Source organism: Puma concolor, chromosome B2 (genome assembly GCF_028749965.1).
Source record: "Puma concolor isolate L17-30 chromosome B2, mPumCon1.1.hap2, whole genome shotgun sequence".
Lineage (NCBI taxonomy): Eukaryota > Metazoa > Chordata > Mammalia > Carnivora > Felidae > Puma > Puma concolor.
The window spans coordinates 51,580,630-51,607,089 of record NC_141671.1 but is presented as its reverse complement, the minus strand read 5'-3'; the positions used below and the strand labels follow the sequence as shown (position 1 = coordinate 51,607,089).

The 26,460-nt window shown below is 42.4% G+C and overlaps 1 protein-coding gene across 2 annotated transcripts in view; it reads left to right on the top strand.

The window, feature by feature from the left end:
• The window catches only part of GCM1 (GCM transcription factor 1), a 70,869-nt gene that overhangs the window by 18,490 nt on the left and 25,919 nt on the right, over nt 1-26,460 (top strand). The window contains exons 4-5 of one of the 2 annotated variants that reach the window (XM_086707075.1): nt 1,152-1,317; nt 2,374-2,472. The gene's annotated coding sequence lies outside the window, so the exon portion shown is untranslated. Of the gene's footprint in view, nt 1-1,151; nt 1,318-2,373; nt 2,473-4,864; nt 4,947-26,460 lie in introns of those variants that run through there. The other variant, XM_086707076.1, reaches the window with a different exon arrangement.

Genomic DNA, 26,460 nt, shown 5'->3' with positions numbered 1-26,460 from the left:
TCTTTGTTCTACTTCAGGGTTGCCTTGGCTCTACTTGGCCCTTTGCGTTTCCATATAAATTTTACAAGCAGTTTGTCCCTCTTCCCAATGCCTTTTTAATCTAAATAATAGCATAACAAACATACAGGTCTGCATCTTGCTTTTTTCCAACTTAACAAGATATATCAGAAGGCTTTATATAACTACCTAAAGAGCTTCCCTATTTTATTTTTTGAAAGCTGAATAGTATTCTATAGGATGGATGAGGCATAATTTATTTTATCAACCCCTGTTGGGGGAGAATGAGGTTGATTCCAAGATTTGTCTCTCATTCTTACTTCCAATGAAGACATTTAGGCTTTATGTAAATTGTTTTATCTGGTGGTCATAAATAGAAGTTCACAGATATTAGTAAATTTTTCTTATTATCTATCTACTGGGAATAATAAAATATAACAATACAGAATATATTCAAAAAGTCCTTTCTGGGGATTAGGAAGAATCCTGTGTAGCTATTAGCCAATATTCACCATTTAGCAATTACAGTAGTTGATGTTAAAAGTAACTAACATTTGTACAGAGATTTAGGGCCATAGAGTTATTTAATACAGTCATTCTAGCTGCATTAGTCTCACCAATGAGTCAGGGATATATTATCACTTTCATCTTACAGATGAAATGCAAAGAGGTCAAGTGACTTGCCCAAGGTCTGTAAGCAGTGACATGGGGTAGCCAGGATTTGAATTCCAGTTGTCTGATGTAATGTCTAGCAAAAAGGCAACTGAGCATGTATATTATTTAACGCATTAGAGCTCACTCCAAACTGGCTCCATGACATCATTTTTTAGACTAATTGCTCAAAACTAAAGCCAAGTTTTCCAATTATAATCATGACTCTCAGGAAAGTTATATTTTAGTTGTCTTCTTAACTTAGGTTAGCACATTTTGAACAGATTTTAATCAAACATATTCTATTGATCCATTGAGGGTCAAAATAAAGACATCTGCAAAGGGATCTGACTCAATATTTCCCACATCAAGTACAGAGGGGGGCCAAAACCTAATTCTTAGGTTACTACCCATTTATTTTACTAAATAAATACTTAATCGTACTTAGTGAATATTTTACTTAACTGGTTTACTTAACATTTTTTTAAACGTTTATTTTTTAGAGAGAGAAAGAGAGAATGAGTGGGAGAGATGAAGAGAGAGAAGGGAACAGAGGATCCGAAGCAGGCTCAGGGCTGACAGCAGGAAGCCATATGTGGGGCTCAAACTCAGAGCCATGATATCAAGACCTGAACTGAAGTTGGACGCTCAACCAACTGAGTCACCCAGGTGCCCCCATTGACTTTTATTTTAAAAAACAGGGCAGACAAACCAGAATCACGCATCCTGGGGCTTCCGGGGGAGCTTTACCTGAGTTGAAGGAGTTGCATTAGTCAACTCATCTGCACCCAATTCCTGATCAGGGACTGGTTTTGAGTCCCAAAGGTCAGTAATAGACCCAGGCACTTTCCCTTGGGAATCACTTCAATTCTTTTTTCAAAAGGTCTGTATTTAACAATTTCAAGGAGCCCTTTAAATGCAATTATCTTAGGTAGGAGGGGCAGTTCAGTCTAAATGGCCCTGACCTCTGCACCCTCCTATTCCATTTGATTATGTGCCTGCCTATTGTTTTTGCTGTCTAACACAAGTAAGCTTGGGAGCAATGAGGAAGAAAGACAGCTAGGGGCTCTCCAGGCCCACTAAAGTGTCCTATCTATCCTTTTTCACATTGCATTATTAATACAATAACAATGCTTACTTAGTTATCTGCAGCATATGATTTTTTTAAATGCATAATACTACTACTGCTGGATTGATGTTTCTTGTATTTAATTATTAACTAGTAGAGATTCTGCAGTTTTAATGAGAACTAATGGTAACATATAAAACTGTCTTCCTCCCCTCTCCCTACAAATCTTAGGGCCGATTCCAGCCATACCCACGTATTGGAGGGGGTGAGTGTACCTTTGGGCACAGCAGGGCAGTCTGTTTACCAGACTCCCCAGACTCCCTCCTCCAAAGCTTCTGATGCAAATCTGAGACTCCAGAGCGGAAGTGGGAGGAGCTTGAGTTTGGGGTTGGTAGTAGCTTTTCTACTGGTTTGGTCCTGAATTTCTCTTCTAGGTAAGATAATCTAGATCTGGACTGTGGCGTTTGGTTCTCCCGAAAGCAAAAGACATCGTGTGCTCTAAACAGTCTTTAGATTTTCTAAAACAAAGAGAGGTTCTCTGAGATCATCTGCCACTGGTGTAGCCTAGGGAATGTGATCTGTCCAAATTATTTAGGTAACATTTTTTTCCCTGTATTTTTTCTGTCTCCCTTCATTCTATTTTTTTTATTCTCCAGCATTTCCCTTTGCCCCAGATCTCCCGCCAGGCCTCATTCAGTTCACCTCGAGTCTCTTCAACTACAACATCATCAAGGAAGCCTTTAAACCTGAAAAAAGTAAGTGGTTTGTTATATGTTTACTTCTTTATGTATTTTTTTAAAGAATCCTACCTATTTAAATAATTTGAAGTTAATGTTATTTAAAGGTGTGAATTATTTTAGGGACAAATGGAATTATAATTATGAGCAAGGGTCCACTCCTAACTTTTCCTTTGCTCTTATTTTGGGAAGTCCTGCCTTGGTTTGCAGAAATTTGCTTTCCTTGTGGACTCCAAGAGCGCATCTTGGGTGTGAGTGAAACTGGCATTCTCCTGACCCTCAGGAATAGGAACAGGTAGCCACGCTGGAGAGCTGGAAACAACAAATACAGTGTGTGGGGTGAAAAAAAAAAAACTGAAGTTCTCAATTTCACTTTCGAACAATAACTTGTGATTTGTGCAGGCTACTTAAACTTTTTGAACATTGGTATCCAGACAGGTCATTAAAAGACAAACTGAGGTATACTACCGTTTTGAAGTCAGTGAGCAAAAATCGATTCCTTTCGGGCAGCCCCACCCCGGAAGTGCTTCGGAGCCCTCTGCTGACCTGAGGCAGGGGAAAGGCTTGGGTGAAGCCCGGAAAGGAAATTATTTGATTGGCTACCGCTTAAGGCCTAACTGGCTGTGATTGATTATCTTTAGGTTTTGATTTCTTAACCTTGAGGCACTACAGGCTTAGGTTTTGGTTTTCTTATGCAAGCCACCAAGGCGTGAGGGCCATTTCGGTCTAATGGCCTCTTTGCTCAGTTAACAAGGTAAACTGGAGATAGCGCGTAACTCTTAAGGCTATTGAAAATTTGAGTAAAAACGTGAAGGTGAAATCACATAGTAAGTAGACATTCAATTCATTCGACATGTATTTGTTGTGTGTTGGTTTCAAGCTTGGAATGAAATACTTGAAGAAAACAAAACAGACCAAAATGTATTGTTTCGTGCAGTTAACGTTCTAGTACATTGCAGAATAAGTAGGTACCTAGGAAAATAAGTCAGAAGTTGTGTGGTTTTTTTTTTTTTTTAAGTCTGTTTATTTTGAGAGAGCGCATGGGGGAGGGGCAGAGAGCCAGAATCCCAAGAGGGCTCTGCGCTGTCAGGGCAGAGCCCAACGTGGGGCTGGAACCCACCCACCATGAGATCATGACCTGAGGGGAAACCAAGAATCGGTTGTTAACCGTATGACTCATCCAGGCACCCCAATATGTCAGAAGTTAATAAAGCAATGTCATACAGTAGAGCAGGGTCTGAGGGGTAAGGAGGTCAGTCAAGGTAAGTCACACTGAGAAGGTGACATCTGAGCAGACTTGAGGGTGACAGAGGTTTACCAGGCTGCTAAGTAGGGAAAGGAAAAGCATTGCAGATAGAGGGAATAGCCAGCACAAAAGCCCCAAGGGGAGCAGCCTTGTCTTGTCCCAGAAGCAATGAGCAGGCTGGTGTATTGTGCTGAGTTAGGGACAGATGAGATGGGGTCAGAGAGGTGAGGGGTCGGGAGGCAGCGCGCTAGATCAAGTAGAGCTTTCGAGGCCATTAATCCGCTTTGGCTTTTGCTCCGAGTGAAATGGGGAGCCACTGGAGGGCTTGATAGGACTTCCCTTTAAAAACGCAAGGGCGGGGGGCGCCTGGGTGGCGCAGTCGGTTAAGCGTCCGACTTCAGCCAGGTCACGGTCTCGCGGTCCGTGAGTTCGAGCCCCGCGTCAGGCTCTGGGCTGATGGCTCAGAGCCTGGAGCCTGTTTCCGATTCTGTGTCTCCCTCTCTCTCTGCCCCTCCCCCGTTCATGCTCTGTCTCTCTCTCTGTCCCAAAAATAAATAAATGTTGAAAAAAAAAAAAAATTTAAAAAAAAATAAAAAAAAAAATAAAAACGCAAGGGCGGAAGGAGGGAGCGCTGCCAGGGGAGTTTGCTTTAATCTCGGTGAGATTAAAGTGAGGGGAGGTAAGGTGAGAAATGGTGAGCCGCTGGACAAATTGTAAAGGTAGAGCCAACGGACTCTCCTGACGGATTCTAGGTGGCACAGAAGGGAAGAGCGGTCAAAGCGATTGCAAGGATTGAGGCCTGGAAGGAAGGGCGGGCTTGCCTGTCACCGGAAGCGGGAACACAGGCCGCGGATGGAGAGGATGGAGAGGAACGCGGGTGTCAGCCCCGGGCTGACGCGGGGACTGCCAAGTTGATGTTGCTGTCTGTTAGAAGCTGGCCTGGCCAGGCCGGTGGGCAGCTGGGTAATGAAGCTCAGACCTCAGGACGGGGTTCAGGGCTGGGGGTGTGCATTTGGAAACATTAACGTAAGAGCCTGCAGGAGCCTGCGCGCCAGAGAGCAGGGGTAGGGACAGAGGTCTTGGGGCCTCTGGTGATAAGGGGAGAAGAGGAACAAGGAAAAGAGATAATGAGGAAGCGCTCAGGAGGTGGGAAAAAAATCTAGAGGGTGTGGTGTCTCTGAAGCCTAGTGAAAAGGAGCTTTGGGGCCACGAGAGTGATCCACTGTGTCCTGCTGCCCCCCACCAGGTAAGATGGGGTGAGAACTGGCCCCTGGTGCAGCCTCACCGTGGCCGTGGGACCGAGGTGCGTGCGGTGCGGTCTTCGGGGGTGAGTGAAGGGCGAAGTATAAGTGAGACGTGGGGAAGAAGGCGTGTGGCCCTCAGGTGCAGATAATTGGGGATTTTTGCTGTAAATGAGAGCAGTTAATTAGTAGGGGCAGAAGGAGGCCAGAAAGAAGTATTTTTTGGTTTGATCTTTTTGTTTTTTGGGAGGTTTTTTGGTTTTGTTTTTAAGATTGGAGAAACGACAGCTTTTTGGTATGCTCACGGGAGTGATTTAGCAGACTGGGAAAAATTGATGAGGCAGGGTTGGGTGGAATTAGCAGGGTAATATTCCTGAGTAGGGAAGAGGGATGGGATTAGGTGGCTTTGGATTGGAGCACAGATAGATGAGGGGTCAGCAAACTTTTCTACAAAGGGCCAGACAAGTAAATATTTTAGTATGTGCGAATATACAATCTCTGTTGCAACTATTCGGCTGTGTTGCAGAGCCGATATACACGATATACAAACGAATGAGCATGGCCATGTTCCAGTCAGACTTCATTTAGGCTCACTGAAATTTTAATCTCAGATGATTTTCACATGTTGCAAAATGGATTCTTGTGATTCCCCACCCCCACCCCAATTATTTAAAAACCAGCAACCATCCTTAGCTGGCATGATGTACTGAATGGCCCCCAGGCCATGGTTTGCTGACTCCCAATCTGGGTGACAGACAGGAAAGTTAACACAGATGGATACAAATAAACTGGGATATAAGTGGGGTGAGGAGAATCTGGGAATTCTCCTGAGTGCTTCGATCTTCTGTTTGGTAGGGCCCTGAGAAAGAGGAGAAAGTACAGAGTTTTGAGGAGAGAACAAAGGGCATAAATACAGAATGTGACTTCACCAGGAACCTAGTTAGTAGAATGATTCTCCATGCAGCATGAAGGCCCCCTTTGAGGTTTGTAGTCATGAATCTGAAGGGAGATCTGTTCAGTGGGATTGTGTTTTTCTCCAGCCACAGTCGGCCACACAGGTGGGGACACAGAGGTGTCAGAAAGTTGGGCTTTCGCAGCTGTGCTTTTGCCAAGGGAGTTTCAAGGCAGGAGGCCTAAGAAGTTGCGTTTACACAGGAGAGTGATAGTGTAGCAGGATTCTCGCACAGAGAGTCGTGACACCGAGACTTTTCTTTCCAGGAAGCAACTTTATTCCTGCCGGCACCGCTCAGTTGGGTTCGTACCGAAGAACTGAGCCCTGAATGCCACGTGGCATAGTTTTTTACATATTTTCCACTTCTTTGTCTCCCATGTATGATTACATACAAACATGTAGTCTGATTAAATGGTCTCATGTTACAAGGTTGTGAGGGATGTCACATATGTGTATAACCAGGTTGCCTTGAGGTTTTTGTTTTTGTTTTTCTTTCTTTCCTTAGGGAGGGGACCCTACCATGATAGTCGTAGGGTTGTGAGGTCTAGCAAATAAACCAACAGGATGCCCAGTTACGTTTGAATTTCAGCTAAACAACAAATAATGTTTTAGTATAAGTATGTCGCATGATTAAGAGGGAGGAAGAACATGAAGCAGTCAAGGCAGTGTTACGTGTTGGGGCATCAATGGATTGGAGGTTCTAGTCTGGGGGAAGAATGTTGAAGAGGGCCACCAGGAAGCCGGGAGGTAGAATCGAACGCTTGACCTTGAGATTATGAGCAGTTGCAGCTACTGGTGACAAGGTTTAAGGTTTAGGGTTCAGCCATAGGGATGAGTGAGTAACATTGGGTAGAGGACAAGATCCTTGGTAAGGAATTCAAGGAACTCACCGTTCTTCAGAGGGATCATATGCATAGGTAGCATATTGATAATGCCGGAAGAGGGCTGGAATAATTGCATGCTTCCCTTGTATCCAGCCAGCACCATGTCAGGACGTGAGATAAAGATGAATCAGTGTTCGAGTCTAGGTTGACACAGAAAGGCCATTTAGAACTAGGTCAGGGAGGTCCTTGACTGTTATGCTAAGAAATTTAGGAGCATTAGTTCAATATCCCCTATGACAAGGGGAGGGATCCCCTCCCCTATGACAAGAAATAATGAAATCAGCACAACTCATCCATTTGACCTACCTGAATATGATAGGTTTTATTTTTATTTTTAAATTTTTTTAAGATTCTATTTTTAAGTAATCTCTACACCCAACAAGGGGCTCGAACTCACAACCCCAAGATCAGGAGTTGCATGCTCTTCTGACTGAGCCAGCCAGACACCCAGGGAGGTTTTAAATATGGACTCTAAACATTAGGTTACAATATTACATAAACTGGGGTTGGGTAAATTGCAGTTGGTTCTTTTTAAGCTTTCATAATCTTCTGGTTACTTCTAAAATGAAAGTAATTTAGAAAAGAGTTTAAGGATTTTGTTTTGTTTTGTTTTGTTTTTTGACTGGAACAAGTGAGTAAAATCATACTGAACAGAAAGAGGAAGTCCTTGCGCCCTTAAAATTTGCACCGACACCTGTGGCCAGCCCCTCCAGGTTGACCTAAGGAGGGGTTGACCTAAGGAGGGAGCCAGCATGGGCGGGGTCTGTGACCTGAACAGAGGTGTCAGGTCAGACCTTTGAGAAGAAGGAGGGGCAAGCTAACATTTTTTTGCTAATTAACGTCTCTGTACTGCTTCAGTATGCACTCACCGCCCCCCGCCCACCAAATAGTAGGTACAAGTTGTAACTGTCATTTGGAAACAAACTAGAAGTCAAGGAAGACATAAAGGGGCCTTTAGAGGTGCCGGGTTCTCAAACTACAGTCCGCGTTCTGCAAGATGTTGGCTAAGATGTGCGGCCGCTGCTTAAGGAGAAGTAAGCTTCACCTTGTTGTCCAGTCAGAAATGGAAAATTATTGGCTTATTTGCACAGTATTGATAGACTAAGTTCAGGAGGAAACTGCTGCTTCAGTAGAAAAGCAGCAAACCAGCAGCACTTGCAGAGACCGTTACTGGGGCCTAGAAGGGATGCCCAAGCCTTAAGTGAACGGGAACAGGTGATGCTTAAAAACCCCCAACCTAAACCCCCAACCTAAGTCCAGAGACTAAGGCACCGAAAGCAGAGAAGGGGTTTGTGCAGAGCGCATCCGCAGTCCTAGCACAGCTCTTGGCACTGATGGATCAATAAATACTTCTTGAGTGAATGAATGAATACAGAATAGTGAAAGAAATTCTCTGGAATTTCCTAGGTTATATCTTTTTTAAGTTTATTTATTTGGAGAGAGAGAGAGAGAGAGAGAGAGAGAGAGGCACCACAAGCGGGGGAGGGGCAAAGAGAGGGGGAGAGAGAAAATCCCAAGCAGGCTCTGCATTGGCAGGGCTGGAATCCACGAACCCAGAGATCATGACCTAGGCGGAAACCAAGAGTCTGATGCTTAATGGACTGAGCCACCCAGGTGCCCCTCCTAAGTTGTTTTTGACTATTAACCAGATATGTGGCCTTGGGCAAGTTAATTAACATCCCTGAGCCTCAATTTCCTCATCTGAATAATGAGACTAATTCTGGTCAACACCTCCACACCTTTTGCAAAGATCAAATGAGATAGCACTTCACAGTTAAAAGTTGTGACTGTTGCTGTTGCCCTTAGGAAAAGACCTAGGGAGCAGTCATTGGTGGGAGCAGGTTTTTAGAAATAACATGAGAATTAAAGGTGGTGGGGGGGTCTTTAACATTTTTGGAAACTCTGGAACCTAGGAGAGAATTTTCCAAGTAAAGTTAAAAAAGTCGTTTGCTTTCCACTACATGTCGACTCCTGTGGAAGACAGTTTTGTATGTGTTACCTGGAAACAAATCCCTGGAGATTTCAGGTAACATCCTGAAAAAATGTAACAATGTGCAAACAGCAGCAGGTAAACAGTGGAATAAGGACTTCAAACCAGACTATCAGATGTCAAAACCCATATTATTGGGGCACCTGGCTGGCTCTGTCAGTAGAGAATGAGACTCTTGATCTTGGGGTTGTGAGTTTGAGCCCCACATTGGGTGCAGAGTTCACTTAAAAATAAAAAAAAAAAACAAAAAAAAAACCCATATTATTTCTACTCCACCAACATTTAGGCTCAAGTATCTTAGAATGGTAAAGGTGACTTTAGTCCAGCCCCCAGTACAGCCCACATCTCAGCAATAGTGACTTCTAAATTGGGGACCATAATTAGATCTCTTAAGACAGTCTTGTTCATTTTGAATGGTGCTAATTATTACAAGATTCTTTCCAAAAAAGTGAAATTAGTCTGTATCAATTTGCCCCACCTTGGCACTGGCTCTGGCCTCTGGAGCCGCCCCGGGGGAAATCCAGGCCTGCCTGTAGGACATGGGGCCACGTCCTTATGATTGCCCTGTGATCGTCCTTATGATTGTTGTGTTGCCATTCCACACAGCCGTGCACACAGTGGACACTCAGTGCTTGCTGCATCAGACCTATCCTTGCCTTTTCTCACAACAACTGCTGACAGATGAAAGAGCTCCCGTTTCAGTCACCCCAAGATGATTGTGTGCTGGTTGTGCATCATGTGAGATGCCAGCTCCAAGCCACGAGAACCTTTGTGGGAAGATAAAGTTATGCTCTCCTTGATTCATTCAGTCATGAAGCATTTATTGAGGGGCTTCTGGGTGGCTCAGTAGGTTGGGCGTCTGGCGCTTGGTTTTGGTTCAGGTCATGATTTCATGGTTCATGGGTTCTAGCTCCACGTCGGGCTCCGAGCTGGTGGTGCAGAGTCTGCTTGGGACTCTCTCTCTCTCTGGCCCTCCTCTCTCTCTCTCTCTCTCTCTCTCTCTCTCTCAAAATAAATAAATAAACTTAAAGAAAAAAAAAGGAAGCATTTATTGAGCACCTACTATGTACCAGGTGCTATTGTAAGTACTGGGAACATGTCACCGAACAAAATCGACACCTGCCCTTGTGGAGCTTTTCTCTTGTGAGCAAATAGAGAATGCTTAATGAATATGTGATCTTTTAGAAAGTGATAGGTACTAGGGGAAGACATTGAAGCAGGTAAGAGGAATTGGAAGTGTCAAATGAGAAGTGTGCTGGTTTCAGTTTAAGTGGGATGGCCACGTAAGGGAAGACAAGGAGGTGAAAAAGGCATCTGTGAGATTGTCAGGGGAAAGAGGAGGGAGAGCAGAGGGAATGGGCTGTGCAAAAGCCCTGAGGTGAAGCCTGCCCAGCGGGCAGGAGCTGAATGAGCCAGGTGAGGGGAAGCAGGAGGCCCCAACAAGAGATGTGGGCTTGAGCTGCACCATCCAGCACGGTGGCCTCTAACCATGCGTAGCTCCTGAGCTCTTGAAATGTGCCTGGTCCAAACTGAGATGTGCTGTATGATTAAAGGGCGTGCCACACGTCAAAGACATTGAATGAAAATGAGAGTGTAAAATTTCTCAATTTTTATATGGTGTCCATGTTGAAATAATGATGTCTTAGAGATACCACACTAAATAAAATGTACTATTAAAATTGGGGCACCTAGGTGGCTCAGTCAGTTAAGCATCCCACTCTTGATCTCAGCTCAGGTCATGATCTCACCGTTCATGACTTGAACAGTGCCCTGACTTGGGCTCTGAACTGACAGCATGGAGCCTGCTTGGGATCCTCTGTCTCCCTCCCAGCAGGGGTTGGGCGGGGGAGGGGCAGAGAGAGAGGGAGGTAGAGGATCCCAAGCAGGCTGTATGCTGACAGCAGAGAGCTCGGTTTGGGGCCCGAACTCACAGTGAAATCATGACCTGAGCGGCAGTCCGACACTTAACCAACGGAGCCACACAGATACCCCTTAAAAAACTTGGAAAAATATATACTACTAAAATTCATTTCACCTGTTTCCTTTTACTTTTTTATTATGACTACTTGAAAATTTAAAATGCCACATGTGGCACCTATTTTATATATATATTTAATATATTATAGATATATTATTATTTATATATATGTTATATATTTTATAATATAGATTACATTTATAGATTATATATTTTCTATATGTTATAATATATATTTTATATTATATATATTATTTTATATATTTATTATATATGTTTATTTTAATATTTATTTATTTTGAGAGAGAATCCCAAGCAGGCTCCACGCTCAGCTCATAACCCGACATGGGGCTTGATCTCATGACAATGAGATCCTGACCTGGGCTGAAATCAAGAATCGTTGTGCTCAACCGACTGAGCCACCCAGGCACCCTTCTCCTATCATATTTCTTCTATTAGACAGTGCTGGTCTAGAGTCCTATATAACTTTCTAAGGACCTTACTTTTATTCTGATTAAAATGGAGAGACCATGGAGAGTTTAGAGCAGAGGAAAGACATGATCTGGCCTTTTATAAAAGGATCAGTCTGGCTGCTATATTGAGATGAAATTGCAGAAACTCACATGTGGAAGCAGGGAGATCAGTCAGGAGGCTGTGCACTAATTCTGGGAGGGATGATGGTGGCTTAGCCCAGGGTGGAATCTGGATATATGTGAAGGTAGAGCCTGTAGGATTTCCTGCAGGAATAGTCATGGGATATGAGAAAAAGGAAGGAGTCAAAGATGTCTGAAGATTTTGGTCTGAGAAACTGGAAGAACAGGCTGCCATTAACTGAGATAGAAAGACCATGGACAGAACAGTGGAATATCAGGATATCAATTTGGGTGTCAATTGAATGGTCATGTGGATAATGAGTAGTCAATTGGATGTGTAAAGTATGGTGCTCCGGGAAGAAGTCTGAGCTCGAGGTGTATATTTGGGAACTGTAACATCTAAATGGTATTTAAAGTTAGGAGGCTAGAGGAGCTCACCAAGGGAGTGGGATTATGTTTAGAAAAAGAAGTCCAAGGACAGAGTTTAAGAATAAGAGACTGGGGAGAAAAGGTGGAAAAATCAGCAAAAAAAAAAAAAAAAACTAAGAAAGGCAGAGAAGTCAGATCATGGTGACACAGGAGACAATGAAGAACGTGTCATCAAGAAGTCAGTCACCAACTGTGTCTAGTGCTTTCTGTAGGTAAAGTGAAGACGAGGACAGAGTCGACCAAGTTGGATTTAGGTGATGTGCAGATCAGGAGGAGTTTCTTAGGAATGGTCTGAACAAAAGCCTGAGAGCAGTGTGTTTAACGAAGAAAGGTGGGGAAGGCTTTGGAGACAGTATCCTCAAGCGTGGAAAACTCCAAAAATTTTACTGGAAAAGGAAGGAGAGAGATGAGGCCATAAGCTGATAGGTAATTGGGGCTAAAAGAGAGACTATAATGTTGAGACAAATAAGAGCAGGTTTGTGTGTTCATGAGAGTCACACAGGAGAGAAGGAAATTTGATGATGTGGACAAAAAGGTGGAAGATTGCTGGAGTCCTGTTCCCATAGAGATGAGAGAGGATTCCAATCGGAGGCACAGGCAGGGTTGCCCCTAAAAGCCTGGGCAGTTCCTCTATAGTAACACTCGGGAAAGCCAACTATCAGGGTGTGGCTGTTGGCGAGGGTGTCTGGGAAGCTCTCTTCCAGCTGCTTCATTTCCTCTGTGAAGTGGGAAGCACGCCCATCGGCTGAGTGGGGACGTTGGAGGTGTGCGGAGTGAGTTGAAAGTATAAAATAGATGACTAGGAGAGGGTGTGAGAGTGAACACACAGCGACATAAAAGATGATTGAGGGTCCTCTGGGTATTTGTGGACACGGGTTTAAATTGAGAGCGGTTAGCACAGTGGTATGTTTTCTTTGACCACGTTCTGTGGCTATGGGCCAGGACTAGGGTAAGTGGAGAGTGGAATGACCCAGACCTACAAACGTTGAGGGTGTATTCAATGGAGTGGTCTTTTTTTTTTTTTTTTTTTAATGTTTATTTATTTTTGAGAGAGAGACAGAGAGGGGCAGAGTGCAAGCAGGGGAGGAGCAGAGAGAGAGGGAGACACAGAATCCGAAAACAGGCTCCAGGCTCTGTGCTGACAGCTCAGAGCCTGACTCAGGGCTCAAACTCACGAACCCATGAGATCATGACCTGAGCCGAAATCGGCCGCTTAACTGACTGAGCCACCCATGCGCCGTGGGAGCAGTCTTAATGATTGGTCATAGAGATCACTCGTTCCAAGAACTGTTTGCTGAATGCTCACTGTCATTCCAGCGGCAATGGAATCAACATGCTCTTTCAGCTCAGCTGCCTCTGGGATGACCCTGTTTGCTCTCGCACTGCTCCCTCCGGCAACCCCGGCTGAGGCTCCAGATAACACAGGGCTGCTACCTCCTGGCCTGTTGCTGCTACTGCAAACACACCAGGCCCACCTCTACTGTTTTCTCACCGACCTAATTTGGTGACTGGGAAAAACAAAGACCTGGCCAAAAGCTAGTCCTGGGAGGCCACCATCTCAGCCCTTCCCCACCCCTCAATTTTCCATTCTCATGCTCGGTAGCAAGCAAAGTAATTCCTGCTAAGGGGCTCTCCTTCCCTGGGAAGATTTCCATTTTAGCAGACAACTTTGAATATCAAAAAGCCCTCAAGAACCAAGGAAATGAAAAAGTCATTGAATTTCAAGTGTCCTATGGGAAACCAATGGAGGAAATATTTTAGATTGCAAGGGTCTGCAGTGTGACCATTCCCACCCCCCACAAACACACACATACTACCTTGCAGATGAGGCACTACACTCAGAATAGTCTTGAGCATGAGTTGTTTTTTGTTTGTTTGTTTATTTTTCAGAGACAGAGAGAGTGCACATACATGCATGCAGGCAGGGGAACAGCAGAGAGAGGTAGAGAGAGAATCGCAAGGAGGCTTCCTGCTGCCAGGGCAGAGCGCCCAATGCAGGGCTCCATCCCATGAACTGTGAGATCATGACCTGAGGGGAAATTAAGTCGGACAGTTAACCAACTGAGCCACCCAGTCGTCCCAAGTTTTATTTTAAGGTTTTTCAATCAGAATTTATATTAGATGTTTACTGATGGGGCACCTGGATGACTCAGTTGGTTAAGCTTCCAACTTCAGCTCAGGTCATGGTCTCATGGTTTGTGAGTTTGAGCCCCGCCTCTGGCTCTGTGCTGACAGCTCAGAGCCTGGAGCCTGCTTCGGATTCTGTGTGTCCCTCTCTCTCTGCCCCTCCCCCACTTGTGTTCTGTCTCTCTCTGTGTCTCAAAAATAAATAAATGTAAAAAAAAAAAATTAGGTGTTCACTAAGACACCATGATGCCCTAGGTCTCAAATAACATACTCATCACCCAGTGGTTTGGTTTAAAAAGCCTTGAATATTCTCCACTCTTCACACATATTGCCTGTCTTGATTTAAAATTTTTACAGTTAGTCTTTTTAGTATAATAGCACTGAAACCCTTTAAAAATTAAATAAATTGGGGCGCCTGGGTGGCTCAGTTGGTTGAGTGTCCAACTTCGGCTCAGGTCATGATCTCACAGCTCGTGAGTTCGAGCCCTGCATCAGGCTCTGTGCTGACAGCTCGGAGCCCTGGAGCCTGCTTCAGATTCTGTGCCTCCCTGTCTCTCTGCCCCAACCCACTCTCATTCTGTCTCTGTCTCTCTCAAAAATAAATAAACATTAAAAAATTAAAAAAAAAAATTAAATAAATTATCTGACAGGATTAGACAACATATCAAGCTTTATTTTATGGCTACATCAGATTAATTACCGAGCAACAGAACCCAGAAGGAATGGAGCTGCAAGTGGGCAAGCATTTTTCAGTTAATTTTAATTTTTATAAAAATAATAACTGAATATAAGTTCAAATAGTTAAAAAGGTTTATGATGAAAAACTCTAGCTGTTCTGCCTTTTCTTACCTCCTACCCTTGTACTCATGGAAAATTACCCGTATCCTTTTTTTGGCAATTTTTCTTAGCATTCATCTCCATGTTTCTGAACAATATGTTTATATTGTGTTTCTCAATTTATCAGTTTTAGATTTTACTGATTAGTTTCCCTCTCCTCAGATAAATATACAAAGATTTTTGGCTAGTCAATCGTAGGCATTTACATTTCCTTGACAAGCCACTATTCATTGCTGAGGTACAATCCTTTGTTTTTCCCGGAATTAATAATTATCTTATTTTTTTATTTGCCTCATTTTCCATGTTCCCCGAATTAATTTACTTTATTGAATCTTTGCCACACACTAACTGGTAATATTTTCCATCCTTGCAAAGGCACTGTTTCTCGTTTTTTCCTGTAGACCTCTGTATTAGTTAGCATGTTCCAGAGAAACAGAATATATCCATATATCCATATATATATCCATCCATATATATATATGGATGGATATATATATGGAAAGAGAGATTTCATTTTTAGGAATTGGCTCACATGGTTTCTGGGGACTGGCAAATCCAAATCTGTAGGGTAGCCTGGCAGGCCAGACTTAGAGAAGTGTTGATATTGCAGCACAAGTCTGAAGGCAGTCTAGATATAGAATTCCCTCTTGCTCAGAGGACATCATTCTTTTTTCTCTTAAGGCCTACAGTGGATTGAATGAGACCCACCTATACTATATAGGGTAATTTGCTTGACTCAAACTCTATTGATTTAAACATTAATCTTATCGAAAAAGTACTTTCTCAGCAAAATCTAGATTGGTTTTTAACCAAATATCCAGGATCTTGGACTAACCAAGTTGACGCATTAAAATTAACCATCACCAAACAAACAATAAAATTTAACTATCACATTCTCTTTCCTAGAATCCTCTGTCCATGATTATGGTCTCTGCTCATAATTATGGCCTTCTAGATACCTGCCCTGATGGGCTTTTCTTCATTGCTCTCCTGGAACCCTTTCTCATCCAATTTTCCCTTTTGGGGTGGGGGGGAGTGTGGGAGTGGGGGGGGGGGGCTGGGAAGCATATCCTTCAGTAGCTTCCAGTGCACAGGAAGCAAAATCTTAAAGTCTTTGAATATTTAACATTTTTATTCTTCCCTCACATTTGAATGATATAGCTCACTCTAGAATTCTGGGCTTAAGATACTTTTCTCTTGGAATTTTGGAGGCATCATCACTCCATCATCTGCTGGTTTGGAAGAGTTGGTACTTTTGAACAATCCAGTAAAATTCTGATTTGCCTGCGTTTTCTCTCTGGAAGTGTAAGAATTCTTTCTCTTGACTCCCAGTGTCCTGAGATTTTGCAGTGATATGTCAGGGTAGGTCTTACTTACCATGTTGAGCATTCAGTACAACTTTCAGTCTGCAGTCTCATGCCCTTCAATTCTGGCTGGGAAAATTTCTTGTATCACTTTGTTATTTTCCTCTTTCAATTATTTATCTTTTTGGTAGCTTTCAATTTTAGTTGGGTGGATTTTCTAATCTGATCCTCTAAACTTGTTGCCTACTTTTGTTCTCTTTCACTTTTTTTAATGTTTATTTTTTTCTTTTTGAGAGAGAGAGAGAGAGAGAGTGTGTGTGTGTGTGTGTGTGTGTGTGTGTGTGTGTGTGTGAGAATGTGCACACTCATGAGCGGGGGAGGGGTAGAGACAGAGGGGGACAGAGAATCAGAGAATCCTAAGCAGGCTCTGTACTGTCAGCCCAAAGCCCGATATGGGGCTTGAACCTACTAATTATGAGATCATGACCTGAGCCAACCTGAGCCAAAGTCAGATGCTCAACTGGCTGAGCCACCCAGACACCCCTGTTCTCTTTCATTTTTTTTTGTTTGTTTGTTTGGTTGGTTTTGTTTTTAAGTTTTATTTTTTATTTTTTTAAATTTACATCCAAATTAGTTAGCATATAGTGCAACAATGATTTCAGGAGTAGATTCCTTAGTGCCCCTTACCCATTTAGCCCATCCCCCCTCCCACAACCCCTCCCGTAACCCTCACTTTGTTCTCCATATTTATGAGTCTCTTCTGTTTTGTCCCCCTCCCTGTTTTTATATTATTTTTGTTTCCCTTCCCTTATATTCATCTGTTTTGTCTCTTAAAGTCCTCATATGAGTGAAGTCATATGATTTTTGTCTTTCTCTGACTAATTTCACTTAGCATAATACCCTTCAGTTCCATCCACATAGTTGCAAATGGCAAGATTTCATTCTTTTTAGTTGCCGAGTAATATTCCATTGTATATATATATATATATATATATATATATATATATATATATATACCACATCTTCTTTATCTATTCATCCATCGATGGACATTTGCACTCTTTCCATACTTTAGTTATTATTAATAGTGCTGCTATAAACATGGGGTACACGTGTCCCTTTGAAACAGCACACCTGTATCCCATGGGTAAATGCCTAGTAGTGCAATTGCTGGGTCGTAGGGTAGTTCTATTTTTAGTTTTTTGAGGAAACTCCACCTGTTTTCCAGAGTGGCTGCACCAGCTTGCATTCCCACCAACAGTGCAAAAGAGATCCTCGTTCTCTGCATCCTCACCAACATCTGTTGTTGCCTGAGTTGTTAATGTTAGCCATTCTGACAGGTGTAAGGTGGTATCTCATTGTGGTTTGATTTGTATTTCCCTGATAATGAGTGATGTTGAGCATTTTTTCATGTGTTGATTGGCCATCTGGATGTCTTCTTTGGAGAAGTGTCAATTCATGTCTTTTGCCCATCTCTTCACTGGATTATTTGTTTTTTGGGTGTTGAGTTTGATAAGTTCTTTATAGATTTTGGATACTAACCCTTCATCTGATATGTCATTTTTAAATATCTTCTCCGCTCTTTCACTTTTGATTTAACTTTCTGGTTGTTAGTAGGTTTCCCTGATTTCCATTTCCTAACTTTTTATGATTTTTTTCAGTTTGACTATTGTATTTATGATTTCCCAGAGTCCTTTCTTGCTTTTTGAAATTTTTTTTTTTCCTATAACATCTTGGTGTCCCATCCTCAGGGTCTTTAATGGCATGGCTTCAACATCTTCCTGTACTCTCCTTCCTCCAAGGCTTGGTTAGTTGGTTAGTTTTAAATCTCTTTCATGTTACAGGCTTTTTCCAAATCTGTAGTCACCCTTGACTGTTTGTTCATATTTAAGAGTGAGATCACTTTTCTCAAAGCTGATGTGTAGCTTTATATGTGTAGGTTAAACTTGTGGACTGGTGGATTCTCTTTTAGGGGACTGGTTATTGAGCTGTCCTTTTTGTTATAGAACCCTAAACTGTTTGCAGTTCATTTTTCTAAGACTGCTCAATTTCTGTAGAAAAGAAGGGTCCTCTATTTCCTACAGCCAGCGTGGTGTCCAAGCATAGGCTCCATTGCTGATCTTCTGACAGCAGGGTCAGGAAAAACGCTAAGGTCCCCACAGTTAATTTGTAGACTTTCATTTAATTAAGCTAATTTCAGCCTGGTTCTCATTTCCACCTTACCTTATTATGTCCCCAGATGGCATATGTCTCCAAATCCAAACCCTCGGTTGTTCAGTTTCCCAGGAGAACAAACCTCAGCTCTCCTACTGGCTGGGGAGGCATTATTATCTCATGAGCAGAATAAGGAAAACAACCCAACTGCTCAGTCCTCCCACCAGTGCTTTTGCCTCACTCAAGCCTGTCCTACCTCAGTCCCTGGGGTCACCAGGCACTCAGCCTGTGAGCCAGTGGCTTTCTTTTTTCGTCCACATCCACCTCCATTTAAGTTGGAGCATTCTCCCCTTCCTAAGTTGGTTCCCCTGATGTCTAATTTGTCTTTCCAAAAAATCATCGAAATCTCTCTTCTACTGTGGCCTCCTTGCCTGTTTGTTGTGGTTGTTAATTTTTGCCCTAATATCACTTAAAGTTCCTTTACAGTTACTCTAGCAATGGGTTTGGGAAAGGAGGGGAAATAAATGTCTAGAGACAATCTGCCGTTATTAGCTAGAAGTTTCAAATAGGCAAGTTTTGATGAGGAGATGGGAAAAAGTGCAGAGGATGGGGCATTATCCAGAAAAGGGGCTCAGTATGTATGGTAGGGCTGGGTAGACAGGCATCTTGAAGGCACCAGGTCCCTGGGTAAAGCTGAGAAAGGTACAATCCATGGGTTTGCAAGGAGTCTGGGGCACTCAATGGGCAGTTAATCTGACCACTTCATAGCTTTGCTCTAAGCACTCCTAACTTGCGCCAACCATCAAATTTATCCAGCCGTCATACACTTAATCAACTTTATACCTACTTTTTCTAAACTAAGCATGAGGATCAAAGAGTAATGTTCCTCCTACTCAACCTGTACAACCTTACCCTCCCCTGTCATTTTTTGCTGATTTTCTCTCACTGTTGCAGAGTCTTTAACAGAACTTGAGATGATTTCATTAACTAAATATATACATTAGCAGGTGCTTTCACATAGACACATCAGATTTTAAATAAAGAGCTCACTGTCATGGAAAACTGTCAAATTAAATCACCAGATTAGAAGGATTTTTTTTTTTTTTTTTTTTTTTTTTTTTGACAGAGAGAGCCCCAGCAGGGGAGGGGCTGAGAGAGGAGGACAGAGCATCTGAAGTGGGCTCGAAGGAGCCTGATGCAGGGCTCGAACTCATGAACCCCAAGATCACAGCTTGAGCCACAGTTAGATGCCTAACCAACTGAGCCACCCAGGTGCCCCAAGATAAAAAGGATCTTAAGATGTTGTCCAGCTTGTGTTTCTTTGCTTCAGGGTGAAGTGAAATCATACTTAGGACATGACTTCAAATCCTCATTCACAGCTGCTGACAGGGGTGAGGGACACAGCTGGAGTTCTTGTGAGACCTCCATGGTGTCCCCTGCCCCATGTTGCTGGTGATGAGCTAATGGCTGAGACTCTCAGCTTCTTCATCTATGAAATTGCACAAATAACTCACCCTGACTATCTTGTAAGATTCTTGTAAAATCAAGTGTGATCATTCAGATCAAAATGTTTCCCTAATTGTACACTACATTGATATATTCAAAGATAAAGCTAATGGAATTTTTCAGGAATTTTGCTACATTTTCTGTGGAATGTGAAACTAAATGCAGTACATTCCATGATCTTATGACACAATTTAGTAACAGTTCTTTAGAGAAGAGGGAAAAACAACAAAGACAAAAATCTGTTTTTTTGGTTTTTGTTTTAGTACTAGAATTTACGTCTCAAGTCTGAACTCCATGCTACTTCTCTGAGCCATGTCTTCTGCTCTAGTTTCCTTTCTTTTTTATCTGTGTTGAGTTTCTCCAATCTTTATTTATTCTTTAAAGTTTATTTATTTATTTTGAGAGAGACAACAGTTGGGGAGAGGCAGTGGGAGAGAGGGAGATAGAATCCCAAGCAGGCTCCACACCATCAGCGCAGAGTCAGATGTGGGGCTCGAATTCACAAACCGTGAGATATGACCTGAAGTCGGACGCTTACCCAACGGAGCCACCCAGGCACCCCAAGTTTAAACAAAGGCTTGGAAAGCTTAAATGTACTGGGAATAACCCAAATGTCCATCTTTAGATAAATGTATAAACACAATGTGGTGCATGCATACAATAGGATAGGATTCAGCCTTAAAAAGGAAGGAAATTCTGTCACTTGCTACAACTTGAACCCAGAGGACATTATGTGAAGTGAAATAAGCCAGTCACAAAAGGGCAAATACTGTATGATTCCACTGATATAAGGTACTTAGAGTTGTCAAATTTATAGAGACAGAGGTAGAATGGTGGTTGCCAGGGCAGAAAGGAGAGTTCTTATTTAATGGGTATATTTTCAGGTTTGCAAGGTGTAGAGTTTTAGAGATGGATGTTGGTGTGGTTGCACAACAGTGTGAATGTATTTAGTGCCACTGAACTGTACTTCAAAATGGTTAATGGGGTGCCTGGGTGACTCAGTTAGTTGGGCATCCAACTTTAGATTTCAGTTCAGGTCATGATCTCACAGTTTGTGGGATCGAGCCCTGAGTTGGGCTTTGTGCTGGTTGTGGAACCTGCTTGGGATTCTCTCTCTCTCTCTTTCTCTCTCTCTCTCTCTCTGCCCACCCCCCCCCCCCCCACTTGTGCTCTCTTTCTCTCTCTCGAAATAAATAAACTTAAAAAAGTAGTTAAAAAAAAAAAAAGTAGTTAAACCTGGGGTGCCTGGGTGGCTCAGTTGGTTAAGTGGCCAACTTCAGCTCAGGTCATAATCTCATGGTTTGTAGGTTCGAGCCCCACGTCAGGCTCTGTGCTGACAGCTCAGATCCTGGAGCCTGCTTCAGATTCTGTGGCTCCCTCTCTCTCTGCCTGTCCCCTGCTCATGCTGTATCTCTCTCTCTCTCTCTCTCTCTCAAAAAGAAATAAGCCTTAAAAATTTGTTAAAACAGTAAATTTCATGTTATTTTTTACCACAATTAAAAAAATAAGAAACATAAAGCAGCTTAAGTACATGATAGATGTGTAAGTCCAGTAGCATTCCCAGAAAAATCAGGTGTGCATGCTTCTCTAGAATTTTACGTGTCTGCAGCACAACAGTAGGCATTCATTGCACTTGTGGGGCCTGTCGAATTGCATTTGGTCTCCACATATCAACTTTTTAAGTGATTTCCATGAATTGTTCTCAAGGCCAGGTTTTCTGGATAAAGGCTGAAGAAATTACAAGAAAGGTGACTGAAATACGTTTCCATAAATACCAAGTTCCAAATATTACTCTAGAGAAAGGAAGAATTACAGGAACTATAGTTTCAAAAGGAGAGTCCATTTCAGCTGAGTTGTTTGTATTCCTACCTTCCAAATGACTGGAATTTTTGGTAAATGACAGCACTAGCAGGGACCTTGGGCAATCGGCTTGTCCAGACCATGCCTTCAGGCAAATAAGATATCATCATTCCATTTTGCAGATGAGGCAATCCTGGTGCTTAGAGAGGTAGAGAACCTCGTCTCAAGTCACACAATAAGTGAAGGAGTTGGCGTCCAGAACTTGGGGCTCCTGCCCACCAGGACCTGAGCTTATTTCTGCTATGTCATACTCTGTTTTCCATAAGTCCCAGGATCTCGTTTCTCAAGCACATTCTAGAGTTCATGTATTAGCCATCCTAATTATTGTGTAAAAAAGAAATCTTTGAGTGTGCCCCCAGGCTAGTGCTCTGGGAAAAAGCGGGTGGTTAAAAAGCTTCTCAGAGTTGATGTGATGGATATCTGGAATTGAGTCCGAGACTCAGACTCTAGAGACAGGAATCCATGTGATGGTGGATGAATTGGTTGACCTCTCTGACTCTCAGATTCCTCCTCTGTTTAAAAACATGCCCAATTCCAAGAGTTCTTGTGAGTCAAATGAGATTTGTTTGTGAAGGTATTTTGTACAGTATAAAGAAAATGGTGTTTTTGTAAGTGTGGGCCACAGAGTCTTGGGGGTCGCCCAGACCCTTTCGGGAGGTTTACAAGGTTAAAACTGTTTTCATGAATATACTAAGATGTTATTTACTTTTCTTCACTATAAATCTCTTATACATATTCAGTGAGGTTCCCAGAGCCTACATGACATTCACATGCACTGTAATAGATGGAACACAGAAGCAGGTATGAGATGTCCCACTGCTCTCTATTAGGTTAGATATTAGAGATTGGCAAAAAATGTTACAGTAACTCATTCTTTGAATTTTTGTTTTGAAGACCCAGTTATTTTTTACAGAAGTGCTATTTGTGTTAAAATGTACTGGGTTATTACTATTATTTTACATCAATTAATAAATATTTCAAATTTGTTTCAGCTCTGATTTCTAATCTGGTAAATATTGACGGATGTAACCACATAAAGCTTTTTGAGATTCCCATTCTTTCTTTTTTTTTAAATTTTTTATTGTTTATTTAGTTTTGAGAGAGAGACAGTGTAAGCAGGGGAGGCACAGAGAGACAGAGGGAGACACAGAATCCAAAGACACAGGCTCCAGGCTCTGAGCTGTCAACACAGAACCCAGCACGGGACTTGAACCCATGAATCGTGAGATCATGACCTAAGCCGAAGTCAGACATTTAACCGACTGAGCCACCAGGCACTCCTCCCATTATTTATTAAGAGTGTAAAAATATTTGAGCATTGCTGCCATAAAGTACTGTACAAATAGTAGATATTTTTACTTGTATCACCAACTTAAAAATATATATATATCATGGGGCTCCTGGGTGGTTGAGTCAGTTGAGCGTCCACCTTCAGCTCAGGTCGTGATCTCACAGTTCATGAGTTCGAGCCCCACATCAGGCTCTGGGTGGACAAGCTCAGAGCCTGGAGCCTGCTTCGGATTCTGTGTCTCCCTTTCTGTCTGCCCTCCCCTGCTCATGCTCTGTCTCTCTCACTCTTGAAAATAAAAAATAAAAATTAAAAAAAAAATATATATATATATATATCATGATAGAAAAGGATGCACTTTTCTTACAGAAAATTTTTTTTCTGTAAGTTTTTTTTTTAATTTATTTTAGTAATCTCTACACCCAACCTGGGGCTCAAAATAACAACCCTGAGATTAAGAATCACATGCACCTTCGACTGAGCCAGCCGGGTACCCCTCTTATGGAAAATTTAGAAAATTACAGATAAATATGAAAAAGGAAATAAACATTACCAATAATCCCATTATTGGTTACCATTCTTGCTGTGTTTTTTCTCAGTATTCTTTTATTTTTTTAATGAAGGTGTCATTACCACACTATGTTATGTTAGTTTCAGGTGTCCCATCAGTATTCTTTCATTACAAATATCTAAGCTGTGATTTTGCCAGGCTTCAGAGTTTTGGGTGGCATCAATTGAGGCTGTCATGTGCTGGCCTTTGGCCCCACCTGCAGGATCCCAGCTCCACACAGTTTTCTCTGGGATTGTGTTTTCTCGTGTGTGCTCATCACTGAGTCTCTTGAGTTACCAGATTCGTCCACCACTCTCCCTCTCCTGCTCTGCCCCGTTTGGGGACAGCAGCTGCTAGAGCCTCCCTCCACGGCCTACCAGAGAAGGATACCCCAGTTGCCCTGTCCTGCATCTCTGAAAGGGCACGCTCCTTCCCTCCACTGTGGGTGAGCCGGAACCATCAGGCTGCAGAAGCGGTGGGTGCTGGGTGTATTGGAACCAGCCCTGGGGGCAGAAGAGCCTCGCTGTGGGCAGGACCTCCCTCCTCCTGGGATGTTTTGTCTTATGGACGTTGTCAGTGGGCCATTGTACTGAAAGCGGCTCTTTCTCCTTACCCTCTCCCAGCCCCCCTCCCTTCCTGCCATCTTTCTAGTCCTGAAATAGGAACCCACCATGGGCTAGAGATGTGGCAGTTTACACTCTGAGTGCTGAATATCACCAGAGACCACTCTCCTCCAGATGACCAAGGTTCAGTATTTTAGGACTCAGTACTTTACAGTAGCAGTCGTCAAACTTTTGGGTCTGTTTTTACTCTTCAAAATTAATAAGAACCTTCAACAACTTTTGATTATGTGGTTCTATCTACCCATATTTACCACATTAGATATCAGAACTGAAAACAGTTTGAAATATTTATTAATTCATCTCAAATAACAGTAACAACTTGTTACATTTTAGCATAGATAATATTTTGTGTTGACATTTATGAAAAATAACCATAAAACCATGTTTTTATGAAAACAACCATAAAAATTTTAGTTTTTATGAAATACAGTTTGGGTATCTCACTCCTTCCTGGAAATGGCAAAATCCTATTCCTGCTTTAACTATTCTATGATTCTTTTTTTTTTAATCTGTGACTCTTAAATTTTAAAAAATTGGTGTTGATTTCCTAATTAGCAAAATTATTCAAGAAACAATAGTTTTCTCAATTCTGCTTTTACTCACATTGTTATCAAGCCGTAGGACATCCCATTTCTTGCTTTTTAGTACAAAAGGACAACAAAATATTATAGGAAACTGGAAACAATCCACCATTTTTTTTTTTAATGTTTATTTGTTTTTGAGAGAGAATGGGAAGGGACAGAGACAGATGGAGACAGGATCCAGAGCAGGCTCTTCACTGACAGAAGAAGGCCTGATGTGGGGCTTGAACTGACAAACCGTGAGATCGTGACCTTAGCTGAAGTTGAATGCTTAACTGACTGAGCCACCCAGGCACCCCCACTATTATTTTTTTAATGTTTATTTATTTTGAGAGAGAGAGCACACACTCGTGTGCACACCGGAAAGAGTTGCAGAGAGGGAGAGAGAGAGAGAATCCCAAGCAGGCTCCATCCACACCATCAGCCCAGAGCCCAACACGGGGCTTGGTCTCATGAACTGTGAAACCATGACCTGAGCCAAAATCAAGAGTCAGACGCTTAACCAAGACTGAGCCACCCAGGTGTCCCAACAGTCCACTGTTATGAATTTGAAAGCTTGTTTGTTTTTTGTTTTTTTCTTTTGTAAGGGGTTGACACTTGGGTTCATGGTTGTGATATTGATATTACATACATATCTATCTGTCATAGTTTATATAAGTGAAACAGTTCTCAAGTCTTAGTGAATATTTTATCTTTCTTTTTCTTTTTTTTTTTTTAAGTAAGCATTGTGTCCAATGTGGGGCTCGAACTCACAACCCTGAGATCGAGTCACATGCTCAACCGACTAAGCCAGCTAGGTACCCCTTAAAGTAAATATATTTTTTTAAATTTTTTAATGCTTATATTTTTGAGAGAGAGAGAGAGAGAGAGAGAGAGAGACAGAGTGTGAGCAGAGGAGGGGCAGAGAGAGGGAGACCTAGAATCTGAAGCAGACTCCAGGCTCTGAGTTGTAAGCACAGAGCCTGATGCAGGGCTTGAACTTGTGAACCGTGAGAACATGACCTGAGCCAAAGTCAGTCACTAACCAACTCAGCCACCTAGGTGCTTCTACAGTAAATATTTTTAAATTTCATAATAGTTTCCAGAGAACACCATGACATCCAGGGGCTCTCCTACCTGAACCACCAGTTAGAGATCTCAATGGTCTAACCAAATCTGTCTTGTCTGCCCAGAGACTGAAAAAGAGAACACTAAGTCAGCCTCCTGTTTCTCACAACAGATGCAGCTCAGAATCCAATTAAAGATGATGCAGGGTGGTTTTATAACTGAAGTATATTATACAGAACTTGGAGAGTTCTCCACATGAGAGCCACAAATGACTTAAAATTTGAGAAACCCTGAAGAAAACATCCAAAGTTCAGTTTTGCAAAGCTCTGAGAAGTCCCTTGATTACCTGCTCTAAGAACTACACGTGCTGGGGGCTCCTGGGTGACTAAGTTGGTTAAGAGTCCGACTTCAGCTCAGGTCATGATCTTGCAGTTCCTGGGTTCAAGCTGTCAAGGCTCTGACAGCTCAGAGCCTGCAGCCTGCTTTGGATTCTGTGTGTGTGTTTTTCCTTTGTCCCTCTTCTGCTTGTGCGTGCTCTCTCAGAATAAATAAGTAAACATTTTTTTAAAAAATGCATGTGCTGGTTTAGTGTCTAATTGGGCTGATGATGACAATTCTTTGTGTCCTGCACGTTTGACTCAGGTGAGATATTACGAAGCATTTTTCTGACTTTAAGGGGTATCTGATGAGTTCCTTTGGGTGCCCACCTTTCAAAGGATAAATAAAAGGAGAATGATTTATTTTGAAATCTGAGCTAACTTTAGGCTTACCTAGATGGGAGATGCATGAGGTGATCTTTAACAGGTGCAAATTGAA